Here is a 12,375-nt window from a genome sequence, read left to right on the forward strand (position 1 = left end):
ATCACATCGAGCATGTCGGTCAGCAGCGTGTGAATCCGGGCTGTAGCACTGGGCTAACAGGACTCCGGGAACCCGGGCTATAGCAGGCTAGGCAGGACTCCGGATGTCACCGCGTGACATTTCCCCGAAGGGACAGACACAGGAACGAAGTGAAACACATGCCGGCCAGTCAAGTGTCCTGAGCAGTAGTGCTGGGCTAGCAGGACTCTGGTGAATCGGGTTGTGGCAGATTACTATGGCTCAAGGAAGCACTAGACTACATTTCCCCATAAGAGAGGCTGCCAAGGATAAACAACTAGATTGTCGGATCCCACACACACCAAGCATTTCAATCATACACACAATATGCTCGATATGTGCAAATACAACATGGCATCACAACAAGACTCTACGACTCAAGTATTTATTCATTAGGCTCCGAGGAGCGAGAAATTACAAACATGGGTCTCATGACCCCACATTCAGAGCATATAAGTCAAAACACATGCGGAAGCTTAACATGTCTGAGTATAGACATCTACAAATGAAAAAGGCTGAGAAGCCTGACTATCTATCAGATCCTGCCGAGGGCACAAGATCGTAGCTGAGGTATCAAGCTAAACGTCGTAGTCCACACGGAACTACTAGCGAGACTGACGTCTCTCTGCAAAACATAAAATATGCAAACGTGAGTACAAATGTACCCAGCAAGACTTACATCAGAACTAGCTACATATGCATCAGTATCAATAAAAGGGGGTGGTGGAGTTTGACTGCAGCAAGCCAGCTTTGACTCGGTGGCTATCCTAAACTACGACTGCAACTAACTCTTTTGAGGTGGCGCACACGAGTCCACATATTCACCATATCAATACACCACTATGGATCCGCTCTCGTCTCCCTACGAGAAGGCCATCCATAGCACTCACACTTATCTTGCGAGTTTTAGAGTATCCACTTTCACTTGTCTATGAACTGTTATAGGCAACCCAGAAGTCCTTTACCGCGGACACGGCTATTCGAATAGATCATATTAACCCTGCAGGGGTGTACTTCTTCACACACGCTCTCGCCACTTACCACCATGTACACGTCGTGTATCTCGGCAACCTTCAAGCGGAAGCCTGGCGAGGGAGTCGGCCACGACCTGACTAACCACACAAGTCTCTAGTCCAGGTTTATCGCCTATTCGGGTTCCATCCGCGAGGAGATCCGGCCGGAGTTTCCCTCACAGCCCCAAACGATGTGTCCAAGGTCCCCGAGACACCAAACGGGCGCTCGGTACACCAGGCCACGTGCCTACCGCAACACAGCCCACCCCTCAGGTCAGCGCTGCGTACGGCCCCCAGCATACTACAAACACCAGAAACTACTTGCAACTCCTGGACAGAGGACAAGGGCAGTTAATAAGTCGAGAGGGTCCATTGGTTTCGGGCCCAATGCATGGTAGTAACTGTTTCATGGATCACAAACACAGAACTCAGTTCCTGAGGATGGCTTCAATGAGACAACCCACCATGTACTCCTACATGGCCTCTCACCGCTACCTTTACCAAATCGTGTTCACACACTTAGCTCACACACAATAGGACATGTTTACACACCTCCAATTCATCCCCGATGAATCAGACCTGACTCAACTCTAAGCAGTAGCAAGCATGACATACAAGCATGAATGAGTAGGCACATCAGGGCTCAAACAAATCCTACACATGCTAGTGGGTTTCATCTAATTACTGTGGCAATGACAGGTCATGCAGAGGAAAGGGGTTCAGCTACCGCAGCATGTAACAGTTGAATCGATGTTGTCCTAATGCAGTAAAAGAGAGCAGGAGCGAAAGAGTGGGATTGTATCGGAATGAACAAGGGGGTTTTGCTTGCCTGGCACTTCTGAAGATAGTATAGTTCTTCATCGGTGTCATCGAACTCATCGTCGGAACCTCGTCTACTGAGAGGGGACAAATACCGGCAACAGAGAAGGAAAACACAATCAATGCAATGCACACTATGTTGCATGATCATGACATGTCAATATGTTGTGTTTTGAGCTAATGCAACTAGCAACATGTTAAATGGAGTTGGTTTGAATCCTAAGTTCAAATTCAAACTCCATATGTGAGGGTTTAAATGCCATTTATATGATTTGGCCTGAACAGCAGCCATAAGTTGTTCTAACATGCATGAAAATGGTACAGATGGATAGATTGGATTTTTCTGATCATTTTTCATATATAACTTATTTCATTCTGAGCTATAGATTATTTTCTATGAATTTTAGAAGTTTGAAACAGGCCGTAGGCTGTCTCCATCGGATGTAACTTTTCGAGTAGATGATTTTTCATATAAAAAACTTTTTCATCTGAGTTCGTATGCAAAAGTTATGCCCATTTTACAAATTCCAGAGAGATTTTGTAAATAAAGTCGAAATTCATATTTGTAAATTTTCCCAACAACTAGACCACATATCACATGTGAAACTTATTTTCTTTTATTTTTTGACATTTCCATCATTTTCTTTTATTTTTTTAAAACTGAAAAGGCGATCCACGGGGGGGGGGTATAGTTTGAAAATGGGACCTTTAGTACCGGTTCGTGGCACGAACCGGGACTAAAGGTCTCATCCCCATTAGTCCGGGTTCGTGCCTCAAACCGGGACTAAAGGTCTAATCTTTAGTCCCGGTTTGTGGCACGAACCGGGACCAATGGTTGTGGGCCAGGAGCGAGGCCCATTGGTCCCGGTTCATCCCACCAACCGGGACCAAAAGGTCTAGATGAACCGAGACTAATGCCTTAGCCGCACGAACCGGGACCAATGCTCACATTAGTCCCGGTTCTAGACTGAACCGGGACTAATGGGCTGAGCCGGCCTGGACCATAGCCCTGTTTTCTACTAGTGTTTACCCCCAACAAGTATAAAACTAGGAGTACTTTGTGAGAATAAAACTACGAATAAATTGCAAGGTAATAAAAGTGGATAACTTTTGTCAACGAGAAAGTCATTTGTCCCTAGGCAATCAATAACAAGTACCGGTAATCATTCTTGTAATTTTATATGAGGGAGAGGCATGAGCTAACATACTTTCTCTACTTGGATCATATGCACTTATGATTGGACCCCTAGCAAGCATCCGCAACTACTAAAGATCATTAAGGTCGTGAAACCCAACCATAGCATTAAGTATCAAGTCATCCTTACTCCCATACGCCATAACCCACTTATCCGCATTTCGGATGCTATCATCCCCCGCAACACCGACAATAAGCAAACCATGAACATATTGCAACACCCTATAGCGGGGGCCCCTCCGTTTGCATGACACGGAGGGCACCGGAGGATAGCACCAGAAATAAAATATACAATCATACCAACCAAGATCATGATTAACCCACAGGACAAAACGGATCTACTCAAACATCGTAGGATAGCCAGATATCATTTGGAAATAATATATGGAGTTGAGTGCTACCTCTTGAGCACTGCGTTGGATTTCCCCGAAGAGGAGAGGATGATGCAGCAAAGTAGTGTAAGTATTTCCCTCAGTTTTTAAGAACCAAGGTATCAATCCAGTAGGAGGCCACGCGCGAGTCCCTCGTACCTACACAAAACAAATAGCTCAACGCAACCAACGCAATTAGGGGTTGTCAATCACTTCACGGTAACTTACGAGAGTGAGATCTGATAGAGATGATAGATAATATTTTTGGTATTTTTGATATAAAGATGCAAGCTAAAATAAAAGCAAAGTAAAAAAGCAAAGCAATAATAAAGTGATGGAAGATTTATATGATGTGAATAGACCCGGGGGCCATAGGTTTCACTAGTGGCTTCTCTCAAGAGCATAAGTATTTCTACGATGGGTGAACAAATTACTGTTGAGCAATTGACAGAATTGAGCATAGTTATGAGAATATCTAGGTATGATCATGTATATAGGCATCACGTCCGAGACAAGTAGACCGACTCCTGCCTGCATCTACTACTATTACTCCACTCATCGACCGCTATCTAGCATGCATCTAGAGTATTAAGTTAATGAAAACAGAGTAACGCCTTAAGCAAGATGACATGATGTAGAGGGATAAATTCATGCAATATGATATAAACCCCACCTTGTTATCCTCGATGGCAACAATACAATACGTGCCTTGCTACCCCTTCTGTCACTGGGAAAGGACACCGCAAGATTGAACCCAAAGCTAAGCACTTCTCCTATTGCAAGAAAAACCAATCTAGTAGGCCAAACCAAACTGATAATTCGAAGAGACTTGCAAAGATAACCAATCATACATAAAAGAATTCAGAGAAGATTCAAATATTGTTCATAGACAAACTTGATCATAAACCCACAATTCATCGGTCTCAACAAACACACCGCAAAAAGAAGATTACATCGAATAGATCTCCACGAGAGAGGGGGAGAACATTGTATTGAGATCCAAAAAGAGAGAAGAAGCCATCTAGCTACTAACTATGGACCCGAAGGTCTGAAGTAAACTACTCACACTTCATCGGAGGGGCTATAGTGATGATGTAGAAGACCTCCGTGGTGGATACCCCTTCTGGCGGAGCTCCGGAACAGGCCCCAAGATGGGATCTCATGGGTACATAAGGTTGCGGTGGTGGAATTAGGTTTTTGGCTCCGTATTTGATCGTTTGGGGGTACGTAGGTATATATAGGAGGAAGGAGTGCGTCGGTGGAGCTTCGGGGGGCCCACGAGGCAGGGGGGCGCGCCCTCCACCCTCGTGGCTGCCTCCCTCCTTTCCTGACGGAGGGTCCAAGTCTCCTGGATCATATCTGATGAGCAAATCACGTTCCCGAAGGTTTCATTCCGTTTGGACTCCGTTTGATATTCCGTTTCTTCGAAACACTGAAATAGGCAAAAAAACAGCAATTCTTGCCTGGGCCTCCGGTTAATAGGTTAGTCCAAAAATTAATATAAAAGTGGAAAATAAAGCCCAATATGGTCCAAAACAGTAGATAATATAGCATGGAGCAATAAAAAATTATAGATACATTGGAGACATATCAGGCATCCCCGAGCTTAATTCCTGCTCGTCCTTGAGTAGGTAAATGATAAAAAAAGAATTTTTGATGCGGAGTGCTACTTGGCATAATTTCAATGTAAATCTTCTTAATTGTGGCATGAATATTCAGATCCAAAAGATTCATGACAAAAGTTCATATTGACATAAAAATAATAATACTTCAAGCATCCTAACTAAGGAATTATGTCTTGTCAAAATAACATGGCCAAAGAAAGTTCATCCCTACAAAATCATATAGTTTAGTCATGCTCAATTTTGGTCACGCAAGAATGCTCTCATCATGCACAATCCCGATGACAAGCCAAGCAATTGTTTCATACTTTAATAATCTCAAACTTATAAACCTTCACGCAATACATGAGCATGAGCCATGGATATAGCACTATGGTTGGAATAGAATATGATGATGGGGGTTATGTGGAGAAGACCAAAAAGGAGAAGATCACACATCAACGAGGCTAATCAATGGGCTATGGAGATGCCCATCGATTGATGTTAATGCAAGGAGTAGGGATTGCCATGCAACGGATGCACTAGAGCTATAGATGTATGAAAGCCCAACAAAAGAAACTAAGTGGGTGTGCATCCAACTTGCTTGCTCACGAAGACCTAGGGCATTTGAGGAAGCCCATCGTTGGAATATACAAGCCAAGTTCTTATAATGAAATATTCCCACTAGTATATGAAAGTGACAAAACAAGAGACTCTCTATCATGAAGATTATGGTGCTACTTTGAAGCACAAGTATGGAAAAAGGATAGTAGCATTGCCCCTTTTTATTTATTTATATTTTTTCTTTTCTCTTTTTTTGGGCCTTCTTTTTTTTATTTTTGGCCTTTCTTTTTTTCTTTTTTTATTGGGACAATGCTCTATTAAATGATGATCATCACATTTCTATCTATTTACAACTCAATGATTACAACTCGATACTAGAACAAAGTATGACTCTATATGAATGCCTCCGGCGGTGTATCGGGATATGCAATGAATCAAGAGTGACATGTATGAAAGAATTATGAATGGTGGCTTGGCCACAAATACTATGTCAACTACATGATCATGCTAAGCAATATGACAATGATGGACGTGTCATGAAAAACGGAATGGTGGAAAGTTGCATGGCAATATATCTCGGAATGGCTATGGAAATGCCATAATAGGTAGGTAGGGTGGCTGTTTTGAGGAAGATATAAGGAGGTTTATGTGTGAAAGAGCGTATCATATCACGGGGTTTGGATGCACCGGCGAAGTTTGCACCAACTCTCAATGTGAGAAAGGGCAATGCACGGTACCGAAGAGGCTAGCAATGATGGAAGGGTGAGAGTGCGTATAATCCATGGACTCAACATTAGTCATAAACAACTCATATACTTATTGCAAAAATATACAAGCCATCAAAAACCAAAGTACTACGCGCATGCTCCTAGGGGGATAGATTGGTAGGAAAAGACCATCGCTCGTCCCCGACCGCCACTCATAAGGAGGACAATCAAATAGCACCTCATGTTTCAAATTTGTTACATAACGTTTACCATACGTGCATGCTATGGGACTTGCAAACTTCAACACAAGCATTTCTCAAATTCACAACTACTCAACTAGCATGACTTTGATATTATCACCTCCATATCTCAAAACAATTATCAACCATCAAACTTTTCTTAGTATTCAACGCACTCAAAAAAAGTTTTACAAATCTTGAATACCAAGCATATTAAGATTTTTAGGCAAATTACCATGCTATTTAGAACTCTCAAAATTATCTAAATGAAGCATGAGAGATCAATAGTTTCTATAAAACAAATCCACCACCGTGCTCTAAAAGATATAAGTGAAGAACTAGATCAAAACTATAAAGCTCAAAAGATATAAGTGAAGCACATGGAGCGAAATTATAAAGCTCAAAAGATGTAAGTGAAGCACAGAGAGTATTCTAACAAATTCTAATTCATGTGTGGATCTCTCAAAAGGTGTGTACATCAAGGATGATTGTGGTAAACTAAAAAGCAAAGACTCAAATCATACAAGACGTGAATAAAAATATAGCTCCAAGTAAAGTTACCGATGGAAGTAGACGAAAGAGGGGATGCCTTCCGGGGCATCCCCAAGCTTTGACTTTTTGGTGTCCTTGGATTATCTTGGGGGTGCCATGGGAATCCCCAAGCTTAGGCTCTTGCCACTCCTTGTTCCATAATCCATCAAAAGATTTCACCCAAAACTTGAAAACTTCACAACACAAAACTCAACAGAAATCTCGTAAGCTCCGTTAGCGAAAGAAAACAAAATACCACTTCAAGATACTGTAATGAACTCATTCTTTATTTATATTGGTGTTAAACCTACTGTATTCCAACTTCTCTATGGATTATAAACTATTTTACTAGCCATAGATTTATCAAAATAAGCAAACAACACACGAAAAACAGAATCTGTCAAAAACAGAACACTCTGTAGTAATCTGTAACTAACGCAAACTTCTGAAACTCAGCAAATTCTACCAAAATAGGAAGACCTAGACAATTTGTTTATTGATCCGCAGCAATTGGAATCAGTATTTTATCACGTTCTGGTGATTTTTAACAATCCGGACACTAAGCGCAAAGTTTCTGGAAATTACAGCAAGATCAAATAACTATCATCCAAGAAGATCCTATAGGTTTAACTTGGCACAAACACTAATTAAAAGATAAAACCACATCTAAACATAAGGTATATGGATTATTTATTCCTAAACAGAAACAAAAAGCAAAAGACTAAAATAAAATTGGGTTGCCTCCCAACAAGCGCTATCGTTTAACGCCCCTAGCTAGGCATAAAAGCAAGGATAGATCTAGGTATTGCCATCTTTGGTAGGCAATCCATAAGTGGCTCTCATGATAGATTCATATGGTAGTTTTATTGTCTTCCTAGGTAAGTGTTCCATGACTTTATTTAATGGAAATTGGAATTTAATATTCCCTTCCTTCATATCAATAATTGCACCAATCGTTCTAAGGAAAGGTCTACCAAGAATAATAGGACATAAAAGAATCTATATCAAGAACGATAAAATCTACGGGCACATAATTCCTATTTGCAACAATAAGAACATCATTAATTCTTCCCATAGGTTTCTTAATAGTGGAATCCTCAAGGTGCAAGTTTAGAGAGCAATCATCAAAATCACGGAAATCTAGCAAATCACACAAAGTTTTGGGAATAGTGGAAACACTAGCACCCAAATCACATAAAGAATAAAATTCATGATCCTTAATCTTAATTTTAATAGTTGGTTCCCACTCATCATAAAGTTTTATAGGGATAGAAACTTCCAACTTAAGTTTTTCTTCATAAGATTGAATCAAGACATCAACGATATGTTTAATAAACGCTTTATTTTGACTATAAGCATAAGGAGAATTTAGCATGGATTGAAACAAGGAAATACAATCAATTAAAGAGCAACTTTCATAATTAAATTCCTTTAAATCCAATATAGTGGGTTTAGCAACATCTAGGGTTTTATTCTTTTCAATCCCACTTTTATCAATTTCATCATCAAGATCTAAAAACTCCGAATTTCTGGAACGCCTTCTAGGTAAAGGTGGATCATATTCAGTCTCATCAAGATTCATATTGCAAAACAAAGATTTAATAGGGGACACATCAATAACTTTTATATCTTCATCTTGATTTTGATAGGAATTGGAAGAACACGCTTTAATAAAGGCATCTTTCGTAGCACGCATCCTAGCGGTTCTTTCCTTGCACTCATCAATGGAAATTCTCATGGCTTTGAGAGACTCATTGATATCATGCTTAGGAGGAATAGATCTAAGCTTTAAAGAATCAACATCAAGAGAAATTATATCAACGTTCCTAGCCAATTCATCAATTTTAAGCAATTTCTCTTCAAGCAAAGCATTAAAATTCTTTTGTGAATTCATAAACTCTTTAACACTAGTCTCAAATTCAGAGGGCATCTTATTAAAATTTCCATAAGAGTTGTTGTAGGAATTTCCATAATTATTAGAAGGATTACTAGGATAAGGCCGAGGATTAAAGTTCCCTCTATACGCGTTGTTACCAAAATTATTCCTACCAAAAAAATTCACATCCATAGATTCATTATTATTCTCAATCAAAGTAGACAAAGTCATATCATTAGGATCAGAAGAAACACTCTTAGTAGCAAATAATTTCATAAGTTCATCCATCTTTCCACTCAAAACATTAATTTCTTCTATCACATGCACTTTTTTATTAGTAGATCTTTCAGTGTGCCATTGAGAATAATTAACCATAATATTATCTAGGAGTTTAGTAGCATATCCTAAAGTGATTTTCATAAAAGTGCCTCCCACGGCCGAATCTAAAAGGTTTCTAGAAGCAAAATTCAAGCCGGCATAAAATTTGTGTATAATCATCCACAAGTTCAAACCATGAGTAGGGCAATTACGTATCATTAATTTCATTCTCTCCCAAGCTTGTGCAACATGTTCATGATCAAGTTGCTTAAAATTCACAATATCGTTTCTAAGAGAGATGATCTTAGCGGGAGTAAAATACTTAGAGATAAAAGCATCTTTGCACTTGTTCCAAGAATCAATACTATTTTTAGGCAAAGACGAAAACCAAGCTTTAGCACGATCTCTAAGCGAAAAAGGAAATAGCTTCAATTTAACAATATCATTATCAACATCTTTCTTCTTTTGCATATCACATAAATCAACGAAGCTATTTAGATGAGTAGCGGCGTCTTCACTAGGAAGGCCGGCGAATTGATCTTTCATAACAAGATTCAACAAAGCAGTATTGATTTCACAAGATTCAACAAAGCAGTATTGGTAAGAGGAGCAATCGGAGTGCTAAGGAAATCATTATTGTTGGTATTGCTAAAGTCACACAATTTGGTATTATCTTGAGCCATCGTGACAAGCAAGCAATCCAACACACGAGCAAACAAAAAGCAAACGAGAAAAAGGCAAACGGAAAAGAGAGGGCGAATAAAACGGCAAGGGTGAAGTGGGGGAGAGGAAAACGAGAGGCAAATGGCAAATAATGTAATGCGAGAGATAAGGATTGTGATGGGTACTTGGTATGTTGACTTTTGCGTAGACTCCCCGGCAACGGCGCCAGAAATTCTTCTTGCTGCCTCTTGAGCATTGCGTTGGATTTCCCCGAAGAGGAGAGGATGATGCGGCAAAGTAGCGTAAGTATTTCCCTTAGTTTTTGAGAACCAAGGTATCAATCCAGTAGGAGGCCACGCGCGAGTCCCTCGTACCCACACAAAACAAATAGCTCAACGCAACCAACGCGATTAGGGGTTGTCAATTTTTGGTATTTTTGATCTAAAGATGCAAGGTAAAATAAAAGCAAAGTAAAAAAGCAAAGCAATAATAAAGTGATGGAAGATTGATATGATGTGAATAGACCCGAGGGCCATAGGTTTCACTAGTGGCTTCTCTCAAGAGCATAAATATTTTTACGGTGGGTGAACAAATTACTGTTGAGCAATTGACAGAATTGAGCATAGTTACGAGAATATCTAGGTATGATCATGTATATAGGCATCACGTCTGAGACAAGTAGACCGACTCCTGCCTGCATCTACAACTATTACTCCACTCATCAACCGCTATCCAGCATGCATCTAGAGTATTAAGTTAATGAAAACAGAGTAACGCCTTAAGCAAGATGACATGATGTAGAGGGATAAATTCATGCAATATGGTATAAACCCCATCTTGTTATCCTCGATGGAAACAATACAATATGTGCCTTGCTACCCCTTCTGTCACTGGGAAAGGACACCGCAAGATTGAACCCAAAGCTAAGCACTTCTCCTATTGCAAGAAAAACTAATCTAGTAGGCCAAACCAAACTGATAATTCAAAGAGACTTGCAAAGATAACCAATCATACATAAAAGAATTCAGAGAAGATTCAAATATTGTTCATAGATAAACTTGATCATAAACCCACAGTTCATCGGTCTCAACAAACACACCGCAAAAAGAAGATTACATCGAATAGATCTCCACGAGAGAGGGGGAGAACATTGTATTGAGATCCAAAAAGAGAGAAGAAGCCATCTAGCTACTAACTATGGACCCGAAGGTCTGAAGTAAACTACTCACACTTCATCGGAGGGGCTATGGTGATGATGTAGAAGCCCTCCGTGGTGGATTCCCCTTCCGCGGAGCTCCGGAATAGGCCCCAAGATGGGATCTCGTGGGTACAGAAGGTTGCGGCGGTGGAATTAGGTTTTTGGCTCCGTATCTGATCGTTTGGGGGTACGTAGGTATATATAGGAGGAAGGAGTGCGTCGGTGGAGCTTCGGGGGGCACACGAGGCAGGGGCGCGCCCTCCACCCTCGTGGCCGCCTCCCTCCTTTCTTGACGGAGGGTCCAAGTCTCCTGGATCATATCTGATGAGAAAATCACGTTCCCGAAGGTTTCATTCTGTTTGGACTCCGTTTGATATTCGTTTCTTCGAAACACTGAAATAGGCAAAAAAACAGCAATTCTGGTCTGGGCCTCCGGTTAATAGGTTAGTCGCAAAAGTAATATAAAAGTGGAAATAAAGCCCAATATGGTCCAAAACAATAGATAATATAGCATGGAGCAATCAAAAATTATAGATACGTTGGAGACGTATCATTGAGCACCATGTTTAAGTAGAGATTATAGTGGGGAGAAGGGGTGTTACGCCGCTGCATAGAGGGGGATAAAGTTGGTGTTGACGGTACCAAGATTGTTGATGTAGATCATCGTCATGATCCTAGCCCCCCTCCTTCTTCTTCTTCCTTGGACTCCTTCCTAGATGGGAGGAGAGTTCCCCCTCTAGTCCATGGTCTCGATGGCAGTGGAGGGGCAGGAGCCCCTCCGAGATTGGATCTCCCTCTCTATTCTCTTCTGTTTCGCGTTCCCAGATCTGGCCCTTCACCATTTCTTATATTCCCAGAGATCCGTAACTCTGATTGCGCTGAAATTTTTACATGAATTTTTCCATAAATTAAATTTCTTGCACCAGAAGAAGGGCCCCAACCGACTTTCGAGGAGGGCATAAGACACATGGGCGCGCCAGGGGTTGCCCGGCGCGCCCTGGTGGGTTGTAGTCACTGTGGGTACCCGTTTGCGTTGATTCCACCTCCCAAAAATCACATATATTCCAAAATAAATCTCCGCAAATTATTATCGTGTTTGGACTTTGTTTGATATGGATATTCTGCGAAACAAAAAACATGCAACAAACAGGAACTGGCACTGGGCATAGATCAATAGGTTAGTCCAATAAATCATATAAATTGTTGCCAAAAATACGTGAAAGTTGTATAATATTTGCATGAAACAACCAAAAATTACAGAT

The sequence above is a fragment of the Triticum aestivum genome, chromosome 2A (genome assembly GCF_018294505.1).
Source record: "Triticum aestivum cultivar Chinese Spring chromosome 2A, IWGSC CS RefSeq v2.1, whole genome shotgun sequence".
Classification (NCBI taxonomy): Eukaryota; Viridiplantae; Streptophyta; class Magnoliopsida; order Poales; family Poaceae; genus Triticum; species Triticum aestivum.